General features: G+C 44.1%; 2 non-coding genes across 2 annotated transcripts; one reads left to right on the top strand and one right to left on the bottom strand.

Moving 5' to 3' along the window:
- The first annotated feature begins 13,777 nt into the window (after window positions 1-13,777).
- On the top strand, window positions 13,778-13,851 carry trnat-agu (transfer RNA threonine (anticodon AGU)). Its single transcript has one exon. It is a non-coding gene; the product is annotated as a tRNA-Thr (tRNA).
- A 3,642-nt stretch (window positions 13,852-17,493) lies between these two features.
- On the bottom strand, window positions 17,494-17,575 carry trnas-uga (transfer RNA serine (anticodon UGA)). Its single transcript has one exon. It is a non-coding gene; the product is annotated as a tRNA-Ser (tRNA).
- Between the last annotated feature and the right edge of the window lie 868 nt (window positions 17,576-18,443).

Here is an 18,443-nt window from a genome sequence, read left to right as displayed (position 1 = left end):
GGAAAAAAATATTTCCCCGGATGGAATTGCCCCGAACCTGCAACACCAGCAGAAAAGAGTAAAGAAAGAAATAATGACTGAGACGGCAAGGAAAGTAATTCAGAAAAGTAAAATTCGCACTTTCCAACCGAATCTGGTGAATTGAGACTAATATTGTTGACTTGGAATATTTCGTGAACCGCTTGATATTGTTGAACATTGTGTAAGAAAGCGGATTGGATGGACAGAAGCGATCTGAAACGATGGCTGATCAGCAGTGGGTGATAGCGAAATCTTACGGCTTCGTTTCCAGCGGCTCGTTGGACTTGGGGTTTGATTCACGCTCGGGGGGTTTCAGTGATTGATATGGGAGAGGTTCCCAGGCTCAAATGATGTCTTTGTACCGTTCCAGAAGGTCGGATTGTCTTTTCTCCAGAGAATGTTTGAGCTCCAGAGGACAGAATGCACAGGGCTTGTCCACACAACACACGTGGAGTAAAGAAAATGTTGCCAGGAGGTGCGCAGATTGAAGCTGACATGTTAATTAATCACAATTCAAGCGGCCTCATTGGCGATTCCCAGTTCTTGAAATATAGAAACATAGAAGATAGGAGCAGGAGTTGGCCATTCGGCCCCTCGAGCCTGTTCCGCCATTTAATGAGATCGTGGCAGATCATCCAAATTCAGTACCTTGTCCATGCTTTCTCCGCATATCCCTTAATCCCTTTGGCCTTAAGAAATATATCTAACTCTTTGAAAATATTTAATGAATTGTCCTCAACTGCCTTCTGTGGTACAGAATTCTACAGGTTCACCATTCTCTGGGTGAAGAAATTCCTCCTCATCTCAGTCCTAAATGGCTTACCCTTTATCCTTAGACTATGACCCCTGTTTCTGGACCCCCGCCATCGGGAACATCATTCCTGCATCTAGTCTGTCTAGTCCTGCTAGAATTTAACAAGCTTCAATGAGATCCCCTCTCATTCTTCTAAATTCTAGCGAATATAAGCCTCATCGACCCACTCTCTCTTCGTACGTCATTCCTGCCTTCCCAGGTATCAGTCTGGTGAATCTTCGCTGCATTCGCTCCATGGCTAGAAGATCCTTCCTCAGATAAAGTGACCAAAACTGCACACAATACTCAAGGTGTGGTCTCATCAAGGCCCTGTACAATTGCAGCAAGACATCCTTGCTCCTGTACTCGAAACCTCTCGCTCTCAAGGCCAACATACCATTTGCCTTCTTAACGGCCTGCTGCACCTGCATGCTTACCTTCAGCGACTGTTGCACAAAGCACCCAGATATCGCTGCACTTCCCCTTGTCCCAATCTATTGCCGTTCAGATTATAACCTGTCTTTCTGTTTTTTCCACCAGAGCGGATAACCTCGCATTTATCCACATTATACTGCAGCTGCCATGCATCTGCCCAATCACCCAACCTGTCCAAATCATACTGGAATTTCTCTGCATCCTCCTCAGAACACACATGCCAACCTTGCTTTGTGTCGTCTGCAAACTTGGAGATATTACATCTAGTTCACTCATCTAGATCATTAATATATATTGTGAATAGCTGGGGTCCTAGCACCGATCCCTGCAGTACCCAACTAGTCATTGCCTGCCACACGGAAAAAGACCCGGTTTTTCCAAATCTTTGCTTACTGTCTGCCAACCAGTTCTCTATCCAAGTCAGTACATTACCCCCAATCCCATGTACTTTAACTTTGCACGCGAATCTCTTGAAGGACATCAGTGAACGAGTTGTGGTGTTGCTGCAAAATGTCGTCACCAAAAACCTGACTAAACAACGACTCTGATGGGACTTGAACCCACCACTTTTGAATGTTTTTTCCAATAATTAACTAGACGTCCAAAGCGCTATCCAATGCGCCATGGAGCCTACTGTATATTACAGCTCTGAATCCGTGAGTTTGTGCTTCTCTGTGGGTGACGCGAGCCTTGAAGATAAGTTTAAATGATTTCCCTGTAAATTATTTCCAACTCCGTCTTTTCCCGAACTTTGTACAAACGCATAAATGAGAGGGTCACACACATCGCTCCGAGAATCTCGTCCGCTAAACTGTGAAAGGTGAGAGTGTTTATTGTGAGGGGATTCCATTTATTGAGACATACATGTGATGTAAAAGTAGCAACAGGAGGCCTTATGATCTGGAGTGAGACGGGTTCCTGAAATCCAGTTGTGTCTTAAACATTTATATTTTATTCTATATATAGTCATATTCTGAAACACCGCTTCACACATTCTGACTTTGTGACACATGAAGATTTTCAACCCCCCACCAGCTCCTGTCGCCTCTGCCGCCTGCTGCCAGTGATCTACAACAAATCAAATTACAGGGGCAGGGCGCAAAGAATTATCAGGGAAAGAGGCATGGGCTCAAAATCCAAATTAGAGGGACAGGATCAGAAGGACAGTTAATGTTCTGGAGTGTGGACTTCGGTCAGAACTGCAAACACATAGGTGCAAGAGAGAGGGAATCTATTTCCTCTGGTAGGAGGGTCCAGCACAATGGGGTGAAGCAGTAAAGTTAGAGCTCCCCCGTTCAGGGATGATGTAAGGAATCTCTTCTTCACACAGAGGGCAGTGGAAATCTGGAATTCTATTCCCAAAACAACTGGTCAGGCTGGGGTCAATTGACAATTTCAAAATGAGATCGATAAATTTATGTTCGGCGATGATGTGAAGGATTATGGAATCATCGCAGGTAGATGGAGTTAAGATACAGATCTGCCACGATCTAATTGAATAGCGGAGCAGGCTCGAGGTCGTAAATGGCCTCCTCCTATGTCTCTGCTCCTGTGACAGTAACAGGACAGAAACCTCAACCGCTGCAAACATACGGCACATTTTATTCATATTTAACAGCAAAAATATCCGTGCCGTGTGCAACTATGCTGTGGTCAGAAAAAATACGCGAAGCTGACGTGTGGTGCTGTGATCATATCATGGTTAGTGCCCTGCATTGTGGCCGCAGTAACCTCGGTTCAAATTTAAATCACATCACAGCTCGCTTTATATCTGCTGTCCTCTGCGGCACCTGCTAATGGAACAGACTGATAAATCAAATCTTACCACATGAAAAAAGATGTTTTTTTGGAGGCGAAAACCTATTTACTCATTTAAAACCCCGCACTCTCACATGCCTGAGCCTGATACTCCATAATTCAAACCCGCCTCTTCTCCCAGCTTTTTCTTCTTCCACAATCAGTAGCAATTCTTTACTTCACTCCTTCCATTTCATTGTCACTTGCCTGCCGTATTACCTTAATCTAACATTAACTTCATGTGCTTACGTGGTTAAGTTCTCTCTGCTACCACCGCTGTTCATTGGGGCACATGCTCCATTTGCACCAGTGTACAACCAGTCGATACATTTAGATCTGTTTGACCGCTTGACAGATAAGCGCTGCAAAAGCATGACTGGACTTTAGAAGAACAGCGGCCGAATTGTTCACGAAATTTCATTGGAGAATCTTGTGATATCTTGTTAACTGAAGAACTGGGTTTTGTTTTGATGCTGGTTGGCACTTTTCCGAAAACTCTTGCAGTGCGTGAGCGACGGGCAGCGCTACCAAGCTGCCAATGGGGGTTTAACTGTGAACTATTGGCCCGCTGTTATGGTGCAGTTAGATCGGAAGTGTTCCGTCTTAATCTTATGAGTTCTGTTGAAATGTGTGATTGAAACAAATATAGGATACATGGAAAGAGTTGAAATGTCTTTGAATGCCCGTGGCGCAAGGCCCTGTGTTCTTTATGAAGAGCGGCAGCAGGAATAAAGTTTTACAGAAATAAAATGTGCAGACTTGGTGCGAATGAGTAAACTGCGCTGGTCTAAGGTAGATAAAAGTTTGAAATTAAATTCATTTCCAAAGGATAAAGTTAACCCTTTCTGCCAGCTCCCTCGTCATTTGCTTTTTCAGTTAATATTTCAAACGGTGTAAGAACATAAGAACATAAGAAATTGGAGCAGGAGTAGGCCATTCGGCCCTTCGAGCCTGCTCAGCCATTCAATGAGATCAGGGCTGATGTTCTGCCTCAACTCCATTCACCGGCCCTATCGCCATATCCCTTGATGCCCTTACTCGTCAGAAATCTATCGACTTCTATTTTGAATATACCCAATGACTGAGCCTCCACAGCCCTCTGGGGTAGAGAATTCCAAATATTCACCACCCTCTGTGTGAAGAAGTGTCTTCTCATCTCAGTCCTGAATGGCCTATCCTTTATCCTGAGACGGTGGCCACTGGTTCTAGACTCCCCAGCCTAGGGAATCATCCACCCAGCATCCACTTTATCAAGCACTGAAATAATTCTGTATGCTTCAATGAGATCCCCTCTCATTCTTCTGAATTCAAGAGAATAGAGGTCTAGTTTACTCAATCTCTTCTCATAGGACAGTCCCGCTATCCCAGTAATCAATCTCGTGAACCTTCGTTGCACCCCCTCTATGGCAAGTATATCCTTCCTTCGGAAAGGAGACCAAAATTGTACACAGTACTCCAGGTGTGGCCTCACCAATGCCCTATATACTTGGAGTAAGACTTCTTTACTCCTATACACAAATCCTCTTGTAATGAAGGCCAGCATACCATTTGCCAACCGAATGGCTTGCTGCACCTACGCATTCACTTTCAGTGACTCATATACAAGGACACCCATGTCCCTTTGAGCATCTGCATTCCCCAATTTTTCACCATTCAGGAAATACTCTGCCTTCCTGTTTTTTCTACCAAAGTGGATAACTTCACATTTATCCACATCATATTCCATCTGCCATGTTCTCGCCCAGTCACTGAGCCTGTCCAGATTCCCTTGAAGCCTCTTCACATCCTCTTCACAACTGACACTGCCACCTAGCATGGTATCTTGAGCAAATTTGGAAATGTTACATTTAGTCCCCTCATCTAAATCATTGATATAGATTGTGAATAGCTGGGGCCCAAGCACGATCATTGAGTGACCACACTAGTTACAGCCTGCCATCCTGAAAAAGACCCGTTTATCCCTACTCTTTGTTGTCTGTCTCTTAACCAGTGTAAAGCCCGTGTAGATTGGAGTTCGCTCTCAGTTTTCCCATCGATGTGAAAATGAAACACGAGGTGGCGAGGATTGCCCCGAACAGCAGAGCTGGGCACTGACTCAATTTCTATTGCTGCAGGAGTTGTTCTGTTCCTGTAAATATTTCCCTCAACATTAAAACGCCTGTTTTAACTCACAGCGTTTAAATGGGCGATTTTATTATATGTTAGAGAGTTTCCATCAAATAGATTTGAATAAATCTGCAGAAAGATGAGGTTAGGACTGGAGCTGGTATGATGACGATACACAGAGTTAACATCAAATTCAGGCTCATTTTGCAATGGGGCAGGAAACCGCAAACAGTTGCTGATATGTGGCACCGTGATCGTATAGTTGTTCGTACTCTGCGTTGAGGCCGCAGCAACTTCGCTTCGAATCCGAGTCATAATACAGGTTTTTCTTCCTTCCACAATCAATAGCCCTCCTTTACTTTCCTCCTTCAATTTCGTTGTAACTTTCCTGTGGTATTACCTTAATCTAACATTCACTTTCACCTACTCGTACCGCTAAGTGTGCTTTGCACCCACCGCTATTCCTGGGGCACATGTCCCATTCGCCCCAAACTCAAGTCGATACCTTTAGACCTGAGGGACCGCTCGACAGACAAGCTGTAGGAATGCAGGTTCGGCCTTTGGAACCAAAGCAGCCCGATTTTACAAGTAAACTCCTTGGGGAATGAAGTGAACTGGGGAGATTAACTGAAGAACTGTTTTTTTTTTTAGCTGGTAGTTGGCGCTTTTCCCTAGACTGTTGAGGAGCGTGAGCGATGGGAAGCAGTACATGGCTGCGGATGAAGCGTGAAATGTGAAATATGCAATTTTTGCAAACTGGTTATCAAAATGCATAATGCACGCTCAGTAGGGAACAAAGAGAGGAAGGGACGCTCCGGATGTAACAGACAGGGTAAGGGACGCTACGGATGTAACAGACAGGGTAAGGGACGCTCCAAATGTGCCAGACAGTTTAAGGGACTCTCCATATTTACCAGACAGTGTAAGGGACGCTCCGGATGTACCAAACAGGGTAAAGGACTCTGCGAATGTATCACACAGAGTAAGGACGCTCCGGATAGATCAGACAGTGTAAGGCATGCTCCTGATGTAACAGACAGTGTAAGGGACGCTCCGGAAGTATCAGATAGGGTAAGGGACGTTCCGGATGTACCAGCCAGGGTAAAGGACGCTCCGGATGTATCATACAGATTAAGGGACGTTCCCGATGTACCAGAGAGGGCAAGGGACGCTCTTGATGTACCAGACAGGGCAAGGGACGCTCCGGATGTACCAGACATTCTAAAGGACACTGCGGAATTACCAGACAGGGTAAGAGATGCTCAGGGGGTTCTAGAGCGGTTAGGGTGCACTCAGGACCTATCAGACAGAATAAGGGACGGTAAAGAGGTATCAGAGAGGCTGATGGATGCAGAGTTATTACTTTCTAAACCTCACATTTTCTAATTATCAATAAAAGCAAAAGTTGAATCCGAATGTAACAGGTGGTCTGCCGTCTCCCACGTGGGGGCAATAAGACCGTAGAAAGGGGCCGGCCTGGACAATTGTAGCGCTGAGAAATAGATTTATAACTTACACTGATTCCCCCACCCAATACATTAATAAATAATACAGATATGTCTAAATATATTTGTAATGAACAGAGGTGCAAAAGCATTTACATCTAACACAATAGCAACTCACAAATACATTTGTATCTAACATGGACATACACAAATATACTTACATCCATCACAGGTGATTGATTGCTAAAAGTACTGTAATTGTTTGTCTTTATGTGTCCCAGAAATTCGGGTCCGGGGCTTCCCGTGGGTGCAAGCCCCCGACCTACACTTACCTTGCGCGCCGGCAGTTGAGCTTTAGGGCTCCGTGGATTTCCTCTCTGTGGCCCGGTCCAGCTCCCGGCGCGCTGTGCTTGCGTGTTCCAGCGGCATAGTTAGTGCGATGCGTCCCCTTGGATAACGTGAGACATGGGCAGCCAATCCGAGGAGGGAAAAGCCCATTCATAAGATTGACAGAAAGACCTGTCAAACTTATGAATACTCCGGTCCCCAAAACAGTAGTTAACCTTCAAAAAATTTTTAACAAATCATCACACTTTTTAAATAAACTTTAAATTACATTAAATAACTATTTTAAAAATAATTTAAATTTTTGAAAAAAATAATTTTATAAAAAAACGGGGCTAAAAATAAACTTACCTTACTTTAAAGTATTTAAAAATAATAAACCTCTGGAAAAAATGTTTTCATTTCAATTAATTGACCACTTACCTTTAAAAAGCAGGCCTTACGCCTGCTTTTCAAATGTGTAAATCCTACAGGCTTACCCTTGCGTGAAAACCTGTAAAAAAAAACTATGTTCAAAGCGCACGCGCCGCCTCCCCTGCGCGCGCGTTCCACCTCTGAACCACTTCGTTCAGAGGATCGGAAGTGCCGGTTTCCCACGCATGCGCGGTGCATGCAAGATATCGGCCCTTCCATCGGATCTACGCGTGAGTACCCCGTGCATACTCACGCGTTGGGACCCGAATCTCTGGGCCTACTATGGGCCAGAAATTCGGGTCGGAGGCTTCCCGTGCGTGGAAGCCCCCGACCTGCAGTTACCTAGCGCGCCTGCCGTTGTGCTGTGGGCCCGCGTGGGATTCTGATCCTGGGCCTGCTCCAGCTGCTGGCGCGCAGTGCTTGCATGTCCCAGTGGCGCCATTAGTTCGAAGAGTCCCCTGGGATCACGTGGGCAATGGAGAGCCAATCGTAGCACGGAATCTTTATTATCAGATTTGACAGGAAGACCTGTCAAATCAATGAATAGAGATCTGCCCGAAAACCTAACTAAAACTTCAACATTTTTTTAGAAAACATCACAATTTTAAAATAACTATAAATTACATAAAATAACTATTTAAAAAAAAAATTAAATTTTGAAAAAAATAATTACTGTTTTTAACGCGGCTTAAAATAAACTTACCTTTCATTTAAGTATTTAAAAATAATAAACCTGTGGAAAAAAGTTTTAATTTTATTTAATTCACCACTTACCATGTTAAAAGCAGGCCTGGCACTGATTGTTTAATCTCGGCAATGAGAATTTCACATACATAAAGCAGATATTTTAGATCAGATACAGCGTTAAATCTCATTGCTCTAATGCATCAGTGTGTGAATATGACATTAAATGTGTTTCAATACATAAGAAATAGGAGCAGGAGTAGGCCATACGGCCCCTCGGGCCTGCTCTGCCATTCAATAGGATCATGGCTGATCTGAATGTAGACTCACGTCCACTTCCCTGCCCTCTCCCCGTAACCCCTAATTCCCTTATCTGCTAGGAAAATGTCTATCTCCATTTTAAATGTATTTAATGTTGCAGCTTCCACAGCTCTCTGGGATAGCAAATTCCATAGATTTACTACCCTCAGAGTGAAGAAGTTTCTCCTCATCTCAGTTTTGAAAGGGCAGCAACTTATTCTAAGATTATGCCCCCTAGTTCTAGTCACACCCATCAGTGGAAACATCCTCACCGCATCCACCCGATCAAGTCCCCTCACAATCTTATATGTTTCGATAAGATCGCCTCTCATTCTTCTGAACTCCAATGAGTAGAGTCCCAACCTACTCAACCTATCCTCATACATCAATCTCCTCATCTCTGGAATCAACCGAGTGAACCTTCTCTGAACCGCCTCGAGAGCAAGTATATCTTTTCTTAAATATGGAAACCAAAACTGCACGCAGTATTCCAGGTGTGGCCTCAGCAATACCCTTTGTAACTGCAGCAAGACTTCCCTGTTTTTATACTCCATCCCCCTTGCAATAAAAGCCAAGATTTCATTGGCCTTCCTGATCACCTGCTGCACCTGCATACTAACTTTTTGTGTTTCATGCACCAGGACCCCCAGATCCCTTTGTACTGTAGCACTTTGCAGTTTCTCTCCATTTAGATAATAACTTGCTCTTTGATTTTTTCGGCCAAAGTGCATAACCTCACAGTTTCCAACATTATGTTGCATCTGCCAAATCTCTGCCAACTCACTTAGCCTGTCTACGTCCTTTTGCAGCTTTTTTATGCCCTCCTCACTCAATGCTTTCCCTCCCATCTTTGTATTGTCGGCAAACTTGGATATGTTGCACTCGGTCCCTTCCTCCAAATCGTTAATATAGATTGTAAAGAGTTGGGGTCCCAGCACTGACCCCTGCGGAACACCACTAGTTACTGATTGCGAGCCCGAGAACGAACCATTTATACCAACTCTTTGTTTTCTGTTAGATAGCAAATCTTCCACCCATGCCAGTATATTACCCCCAACCCCGTGATTTTTTTTATCTTGATCAGTAATCTTTTGTGTGGAAACTTGTCAAGTGCCTTTTGGAAGTCCAAATACACTACATCCACTGGTTCCCCTTTATCCACCCTGTATGTTACATCCTCAAAGAATTCGAGCAAATTGCTCAAACATGACTTCCGCTTCGTAAAACCATGCTGACTCTGTCCTATTAAATTATGTTTATGCAAATGCTCTGTTACTGTTTCCTTAATAATGGACTCCAACATTTTGCCAACCACAGATGTTAGGCTAACTGGTCTATAGTTTCCAGCTTTTTGTCTACTTCCCTTCTTAAATAAGGGTGTTACATTAGCAGTTTCCTAATCTGCTGGGACCTTTCCTGAGTCCAGGGAGATCTGGAAAATAATCACCGATACATCCACAATCCCTACCGCCACTTCTCTCAAGACCCTAGGATGTAGGCCATCAGGTCCGGGGGATTTATCCGCCTTAAGTCCCATTATTTTACTGAGTACCATCTCCTTAGTGATTTTAATCGTGTTTAGCTCCTCCCCCCCCATTGCCCCCTGTTTGTCCAGTGTTGGGATATTTTTAGTGTCCTCTACTGTAAAGACTGATACAAAATACAGTAGGGGGATTTAAAGCAGATTCGGAGCCAATGGTTTCTAAGGTGATCTTACCTGTGGCTCTTTAGTTCAGTATTTCTGTTTCCAAATGGTAGAAACAACCTTTAATAAAGTCCCCTTTACCGCATGTCCTGCCGAGCTCCCAGATTGACAATGTGGAAAATATGGAGCAGGCTTCTGGAAACAAACGGACTTACACATTGACCTCACAGTTTCAGCACTTCTGGGACGGAATTCCTGCTTTAAAGAATAAAATTGCCGTTTTATTGCGATGTACTGAACACAAGCTGTTTTTCTGGCAGTTATTATTTGAAGATTTGTGGAATGTCTCCAGGCCGAGGAAAGTGGTTCTATTAAAATGTTGGGGCGCGTCCAGAATTTGGACCCGGTACCTCTTGCATTTTAATTGATGTGAATTCCCAAAATGACAACCACACCCCTAGACCAAAGAACCACTAACCTTGCACTGATTGTTTAATCTCGGCAATGAGAATTTCACATACATAAAGCAGATATTTTAGATCAGAGACAGCGTTAAATCTCAATGCATCAATGTGTGAATATGACATTAAATGTGTTTCAATACAGTAGGGGGATTTAAAGCAGATTCTGAGCCAATGGTTTCTAAGGTGATCTTACCAGTGGCTCGTTATTTCACTCTCCCCTTCCTCCCACACGCAGACGGTTTTTAAACCTTGTTTTATTTCTGCTTCTCTGGGCCAGAGCATTCCACAGTCCCACAAGCCTTTTTACAAATACCCTTTCACTGCTTGACTTCTTTGTTTATTAGTTATGAAGCACCTTGAGGTGCAATGGTGGCGTTTCTGACGTCAAATTAAAAGGCGGCGATTTGGAAACACGTTGGGGTCACAGTTTCTTTTGCACAGAATTGAACCGTTATCTTTCAAGATGGGCTATTGTATTTGCTGCATCACAATAAAACATATCTTGTTATAAAGGCTGGCTCATTAGCTCCCCAGTGTCAGAGGAAGGATGGTCTGATCTCCTCATTTATTTAATGTAAGACACAAACACAGGGTAATCATTCAGAATCACCTCACAGATTGACACAGATATAAACAAAGCGGTAGATACAGATAGCAATGAGACACATGGCGAAATGGACAAGAGTTCTGTACACAATTAAACTCTACAGAGATACCGACAGTGTGAGAGATCATTACAGGATTCTGCAACGATGCCTCGTTCAATAGCAACAGTTAGGAGCTGCATTTCAGATGCGGTAACAAACCCATGAGTTTGTTTGCTGTTCCCCAGCTCCCAGAGTGAGTGTGGCCGCGACAGCAGCAACATTCAGGCCACCTGTCCGGCCCCGCTCTCTCCAAGCGCCCTCTGCTGGTGGAAAGCAGCAATTGCAACCTCAGAGAGCGTAAACTGCCCATCGCTGCGTAACAAGATATCATTGAAGCAGAGGAGCGCAGAGGTTTACATCTGTAGCGTGTATGTAATATGACCGACTCATTGTTTTGGAACAGCTGAACCTGAATCGTTCTCTGGCAGATGTTGCAGATTTACGTATGAAAAGTGCCCTCGAGGTACAATCGACAAATTTGGAGATGACGTGCAGTGGGACAAGTTAAAGGATCAGCACAGTTAATGCCGAGAACAAATTAAACAGTAGCTCAAGCTGATGAATCTTACACTGGTGAAAATCATCAGCGGAAATTTAGAGGAAGCGACATTGAGAAGGGCTGTACTGCGATTCTAACACTTCTCCAAGCACATTCCGGGCAAATCATTGACAGTAAAAAGACGGTTTGGAATGGAAATGGAACTGCGGGCACGCGTGACAGAGCATTGGTATTGGGAATGCAAAACTGCTGTCTCCAATACTCTGCTTACCTGAATCAGTCAAAATGCAATGGACAATACATGACAAACCTATTTGAATATACATTTGATAATCAGTTGATTCGGTCTGTATTCCAGACAGAGTGACACTTCAGTGAATGGGTATGAATCTCGCTTGAGGGATTGTAGATTGAAATTTGCGAAAGGTCCCTCGTGAGCCCCTTTTTAACGTTGGCGTCGTACTTCTGCTCCCACATGACACAGATCAGCCACAGCCTCTGCTCCCTGCCCGCCGGCTGCAGAAACATTGTCTCCAGATTACAAACTGATTCTAGGTCGGAGATCAATATTCAGGGTAGAGCCTAAACACAGCGGGTGGGATCAAATAATAAAGCATTTATTTTAGACCAGAGGCAGCGATAAATGTCCTATATTGCTCACATGCATCAATGTGTGAATCTGACATTAAATGGGTTTAAATACAGTGGGGGTATTTACAGTAGATTCGAGGCCAATAGTTTCCAAGTTGATCTTTCCTGTGTCTCGCTTGCCTCTCTGCCGCCTTCCTCCCAAAGGCTGCCGGTTTTTAAATCTTGTTTTAAATCTGCTGCTTGCTCGGCCAATGCATTCCACAGTCTCACAACCCTTTCTACAAATACCCTTTCAGTGCTTGACTTCTCTGTTTATTAGTTATGAATCACCTTGAGGTGCAATGGTGGCATTTGTGACGTCAGATTAAAAGGCAGCCTATTGGAAACACGTTGGTGTCACAGTTTCTTTTGCACAGAATTGAAACTGAAACTTTTAAGCTGGAATATTGTATTTGCTGCATCACAGTAAACAATATCGTGGTATAACTGTTGGCTTATTTGTTCCCCAGTGTCAGAGGAAGAGTTGTCTGATCCCCCCATTTATTTCATACTTGCTGGGGAGCCCGGCGTTGCCGGGGCTGTTTTGGGGCAGGCGGCTTAAATCGAGTGCCAGGCTTTGGGGCCCTGTCTGTGTCCCTTTGTGAATCTGGTGCTGGGCAACATTTTAAATCGAGTGGCAGGCTTAAGGGCCCTGTGTGTGTCCCTGTCTGTCTACCTTTTAAAAGCTTGCAAAATGAAAGTGAAACTTCATATGGCTTTGGGGCCCTGTCTGTGTCCCTTTGTGAATCTGGTGCTGGGCAACATTTTAAATCGAGTGGCAGGCTTAGGGCCCTGTCTGTGTCCCTGCATGTCTACCTTTTAAAAGGTTGAAAAATGAAAGTGAAAGTACTTATAAAACGTTTTTGGTAAATCTTATGTTATTGTTAAAAGAGATACTAACTTTGAAAGTCGTTACAGCTGGAAGCTGAAGTCATTTGAGCTGGAAGCTTAGTGAAAGAATGGCTGCCACATCCCCGAGATGAAAACGAATAGTCCCGCCCACACACACACCGATTGGGCAACCATCAGTGGACCGTACTGTAGGATTGGTCAATCGTGACGGAACAGGATTGGTGGAACCTTGATGTCAGTCAATCAATGCTAGCAGATAATGAGTTTAATTTTGAAGGTTTTTTGCTGAAGGTTTTTTGCATAAGGCGCGAACACTTTTCGTCTGACTGAAAAGTAAATACGCTTAAAACCGTCTCTGAAGCGTAAGCTTTCTTTGGAGGTAACGCGCGCGTAGTACGCGCTGTAACTTTCGAGCGCATAGCCCGACAGACGCACAGGCGATGACAGAATGACAGACAGAATGACAGACAGAAGTACCGATTTATAAATATAGATAAGACACAAACATAGGGTAATCATTCAGAATAACCTCACAGATTGACACTGAGATAAATTAAGCGGGAGATACAGAGAGCAATGGGACATATGGCGGAATGGACAAGAGAGCTGGAGAAATAAGAAACGGCCTCAGAGTCCAGAAGACAGTGAACGCAAGCTGATAGACATCAGTGAGTGCGGGCGAGAAATTGTGCCAGCATTCGGTCCCGTGGCTTAGCTGGTCAAAGCGTCTGTCTAGTAAACAGGAGATCCTGGGTTCGATTCCCAGCGGGGCCTATTTTTACAGAATCTCCAGGGGTGAGATTCTTCTCGTGTGAAAAGGCTACAATTCTTTTAAATGTAACTGTGCCTGCACCAGTTCCCATTCTGGATGAAGGCTCCAGTGGCTGCGAGGCCTCCGTTGAATTTCACCGCTTCTGTATTTCTGGCGGTGCTGATTTTGGACTCTTCATCAAAAATCCATGTTTCCTAAGCAGTGCCATGCGATATTTTGCAGAGCTCCAGTTGTTGATGTGTGGTACCGTGCTCGTATAGTGATTAATAATCTGCATTCTGGCTGCAGCAACTTCGGCTCCAAACCGAAACATAACGCAGACTTTTCTTCCTTCCACAATCAATAGCTCTCCTTTACTTTCCCCCTTCAATTTCATTATAATTTTCCTGCGGTATTTCCTTAATCTAACATTCACTTTCAGCCACTTAAACTGCTAAGTGTGCTCTGCTACCACCACTCTTCCTGGGCCACATGTCCCATACGCCCCAATCTGAGTTGGTGCTTTGAAACCAGTCGATACATTTAGACCTGCCAGACCTCCCGACAGTCAAGCTCTGCGAAAGCAGAGCCGGCCTTCGCAACCAATGCAGCCCGATTCAGAAAATTCCTTGGGAAATGAAGCTTCAAACTTTTCAAACAAATCGTTTTATTGACATAATAATTCAAGTTTTACAGAGAGAGACTTGTACAACCTCAGTGGTGCAACTCAAAACTCAGAATGTTCAATTCTTCTGCTTCGGGAGAGGGAGAGATGAATTATGAGTTGGTGTCCTCCTTCTTTTTTTTCTGGTCAGTCTTCCAGATCTCCACTCCGTTTGTCTGTCTCCTGGAATGTGTTCTGCTTTTCACTTTAGAATGGCTGCTCTTGTACCATTGCTGCTGACAGAAACAAGCCTTCCAGTGACTTTCCATTCTCTCTCTCCCACGGTTACACAGACTGATGCTACCGGACAGCACCGAGTGTATGTGAAGGGACCTCAGAGACTGTCGAGGCCTCCTTATCTGGAGCTTCCAGACAATCTGCAGATAACTTTTGGAATTCAGTCAGCAAACCTTCTTGAAGTAAGTGATCCAGTTGTCTGGGCAATCCTTTAGCTTCCTTAAAACCGGCATTGAAAAATCCAAAATCCTCCCAGAGGGAGCAGATTGAAGAAAATAAATTATTTGAAGTAGTTAATTATCATAATGAGAAAACGCGCTGCGAACAGGGTTCGAATTGCGCGGGAAAACCCCATTGGATTTCAAGTCCAACGCCTTAACCACTCGGCCATCGCAGCTGCGAAAATATCGGCTACAAGATACTAAATTCTCAAATCGCTGACCCTGTTTATTGTTGGCGATGACGGTTTCGTGATATTTAATTTGCTGCAAATTCAGCAAGTCCAGAAGAATCGCAGCGATCATTACAATAAAAGAAAACTTCCGATATTTAACGGTACGTAAGATGTTGAGAACAGTATGGAATATTCTGCAGGGTAATGAAAATAAACAGCAGAAACATTGTGTTCTGCTCCCACATGACACAGATCAGCCACAGCCTCTGCTCCCTGCCCGCCGGCTGCAGAAACCTTGTCTCCAGATTACAAATTGATTCTAGGTCGGAGATAAATATTCTGGGTAGAGCCTAAACACAGCGGGTGGGATCAAATAATAAAGCAGTTATTATAGACCAGAGACAGCGATAAATGTCCAATATTGCCCACATGCATCAATTTGTGAATCTGACATTAAATGGGTTGAAATACAGTGGGAGGTTTAAAGTAGATTCGGGGCCAATAGTTTCCAAGTTGATCTTTCCTGTGTCTCTCTTGCCTCTCTGCCCCCTTCCTCCCACAGGCTGCCGGTTTTTAAACCTTGTTTTAAATCTGCTGCTTGCTGGGCCAGTGCATTCCACAGTCTCACAACCGTTTCTACCAATACCCTTTCAGTGCTTGACTTCTCTGCTTATTATTTATGAATCACCTTGAGGTGCAATGGTGGCGTTTGTGACGTCAGATTAAAAGGCAGGCTATTCTTTTGCACAGAATTGAAACTGAAACTTTTAAGCTGGAATATTGTATTTGCTGCATCACAGTAAACAATATCGTGTTATAACTGTTGGCTTATTTGTTAACCAGTGTCAGAGGAAGAGTTGTCAGATCCCCCCATTTATTTCATATAAGACACAAACATAGGGTAATCATTCAGAATCACCTCACAGATTGACACTGAGATAAATTAAGCGGGAGATACAGAGAGCAATGGGACATATGGCGGAATGGACAAGAGAGCTGGAGAAATAAGAAACGGCCTGAGAGTCCAGAAGACAGTGACCGGAAGCTGATAGACATCAGTGAGTGGGGGCGAGAAATTGCGCCAGCAGACGGTACCGTGGCTTAGCTGGTCAAAGCGTCTGTCTAGTAAACAGGAGATCCTGAGTTCGATTCCCAGCGGGGCCAATTTTTATAGAATCTCCAGGGGTGAGTTTCTTCTCGTGTGAAAAGGCTACAATTCTTTTAAATGTGACTGTGCCTGCACCAGTTCCCATTCTGGATGAAGGCTCCAGTGGCTGCGAGGCCTGCGTTGAATTTCACTGCTTCTGTATTTCTGGCGGTGCTGATTTTGGACTCTTCACCAAAAATCCATGTTTCCTCAGCAGTGCCATGCGATACTTTGCAGAGCTCCAGTTGTTGATGTGTGGTGCCGTGCTCGTATAGTGATTCATAATCTGCATTCTGGCCGCAGCAACTTCGGCTCCAAACCGAAACATAACGCAGACTTTTCTTCCTTCCACAATCAATAGCTCTCCTTTACTTTCCCCCTTCAATTTCATTATAATTTTCCTGCGGTATTTCCTTAATTTAACATTCACTTTCAGCCACTTAAACTGCTAAGTGTGCTCTGCTACCACCACTCTTCCTGGGCCACATGTCCCATACGCCCCAAACTGAGTTGGTGCTTTGAAACCAGTCGATACATTTCGACCTGCGGGACCTCCCGACAGTCAAGCTCTGCGAAAGCAGAGCCGGCCTTCGGAACCAATGCAGCCCGATTCAGAAAATTCCGTGAGAAATGAAGCTTCAAACTTTTCAAACAAATCGTTTTATTGACATAATAATACAAGTTTTACAGAGAGAGAATTGTACAACCTCAGTGGTGCAACTCAGAACTCAGAATGTTCAATTCTTCTGCTTCGGGAGAGGGAGAGATGAATTATGAGTTGGTGTCCTCCTTGGTTCTTTTCTGGTCAGTCTTCCAGATCTCCACTCCGTTTGTCTGTCTCCTGACCTGTCTCCTGGAATGTGTTCTGCTTTTCACTTTAGAATGGCTGCTCTTGTAACATTGCTGCTGATAGAAACATGCCTTCCAGTGACTTTCCATTCTCTCTCTCCCATGGTTACACAGACTGATGCTACCGGACAACAGCGAGTGTATGGGAAGGTACCTCAGAGACTGTCGAGGCCTCCTTATCTGGAGCTTCCAGACAATCTGCAGATAACTTTTGGAATTCGGTCAGCAAACCTTCTTGAAGTAAGTGATCCAGTTGTCTCGGCAATCCTTTAGTTTCCTTAAAACCGGCATTGAAAATTCCAAAATACTCCAAGAGGGATCAGATTGAAGAAAATAAATTATTTGAAGTAGTTAATTATCATAATGAGAGAGCCCGCTGCGAGCAGGGCTCGAACCTGCGCGGGGAAACCCCATTGGATTTCAAGTCCAACGCCTTAACCACTCGGCCATCGCAGCCGCGAAAATGTCGGCTCCAAGATACTAAATTCTCAAATCGCTGACCCTGTTTATTGTTGGCGATGACGGTTTCGTGATATTTAATTTGCTGCAAATTCAGCAAGTCCAGAAGAATCGCAGCGATCATTAAAATAAAAGAAAACTTCCGATATTTAATGGTATGTAAGATGTTGAGAACAGTATGGAATATTCTGCAGGGTAATGAAAATAAACAGCAGAAACATTGTGTTCTGCTCCCACATGACACAGATCAGCCACAGCCTCTGCTCCCTGCCCGCCGGCTGCAGAAACCTTGTCTGCAGATTACAAACTGATTCTAGGTCGGAGGTAAATGTTCAGGGTAGAGCTTAAAAGCAGCGGGTGGGATCAAATAATAAAGCAGTTATTTTAGACCAGAGACAGCGATAAATGTCCTATATTGCTCACATGCATCAATTTGTGAATCTGACATTAAATGGGTTTAAATACAGTGGGGGGATTTAAAGTAGATTCGGGGTCAATAGTTTCCAAGTTGATCTTTCCTGTGTCTCTCTTGCCTCTCTGCCCCCTTCCTCCCACAGGCTGCCGGTTTTTAAACCTTGTTTTAAATCTGCTGCTTGCTGGACCAGTGCATTCCACAGTCTCACAACCCTTTCCACAAATACCCTTTCAGTGCTTGACTTCTCTGCTTATTAGTTATGAATCACCTTGAGGTGCAATGGTGGCGATTGTGACGTCAGATTAAAAGGCAGGCTATTGGAAACACGTTGGAGTCACAGTTTCTTTTGCACAGAATTGAAACTGAAACTTTTAAGCTGGAATATTGTATTTGCTGCATCACAGTAAACAATATCGTGGTGTAACTGTTGGCTTATTTGTTCCCCAGTGT

This window comes from Somniosus microcephalus, unplaced genomic scaffold (assembly GCF_052327205.1).
Source record: "Somniosus microcephalus isolate GS21.2 unplaced genomic scaffold, FLI_Smic_1.0 unresolved_chr1, whole genome shotgun sequence".
Classification (NCBI taxonomy): domain Eukaryota; kingdom Metazoa; phylum Chordata; class Chondrichthyes; order Squaliformes; family Somniosidae; genus Somniosus; species Somniosus microcephalus.
The sequence above is the reverse complement of the archived record's forward strand: the minus strand, read 5'-3'. Positions and strand labels throughout refer to the sequence as shown.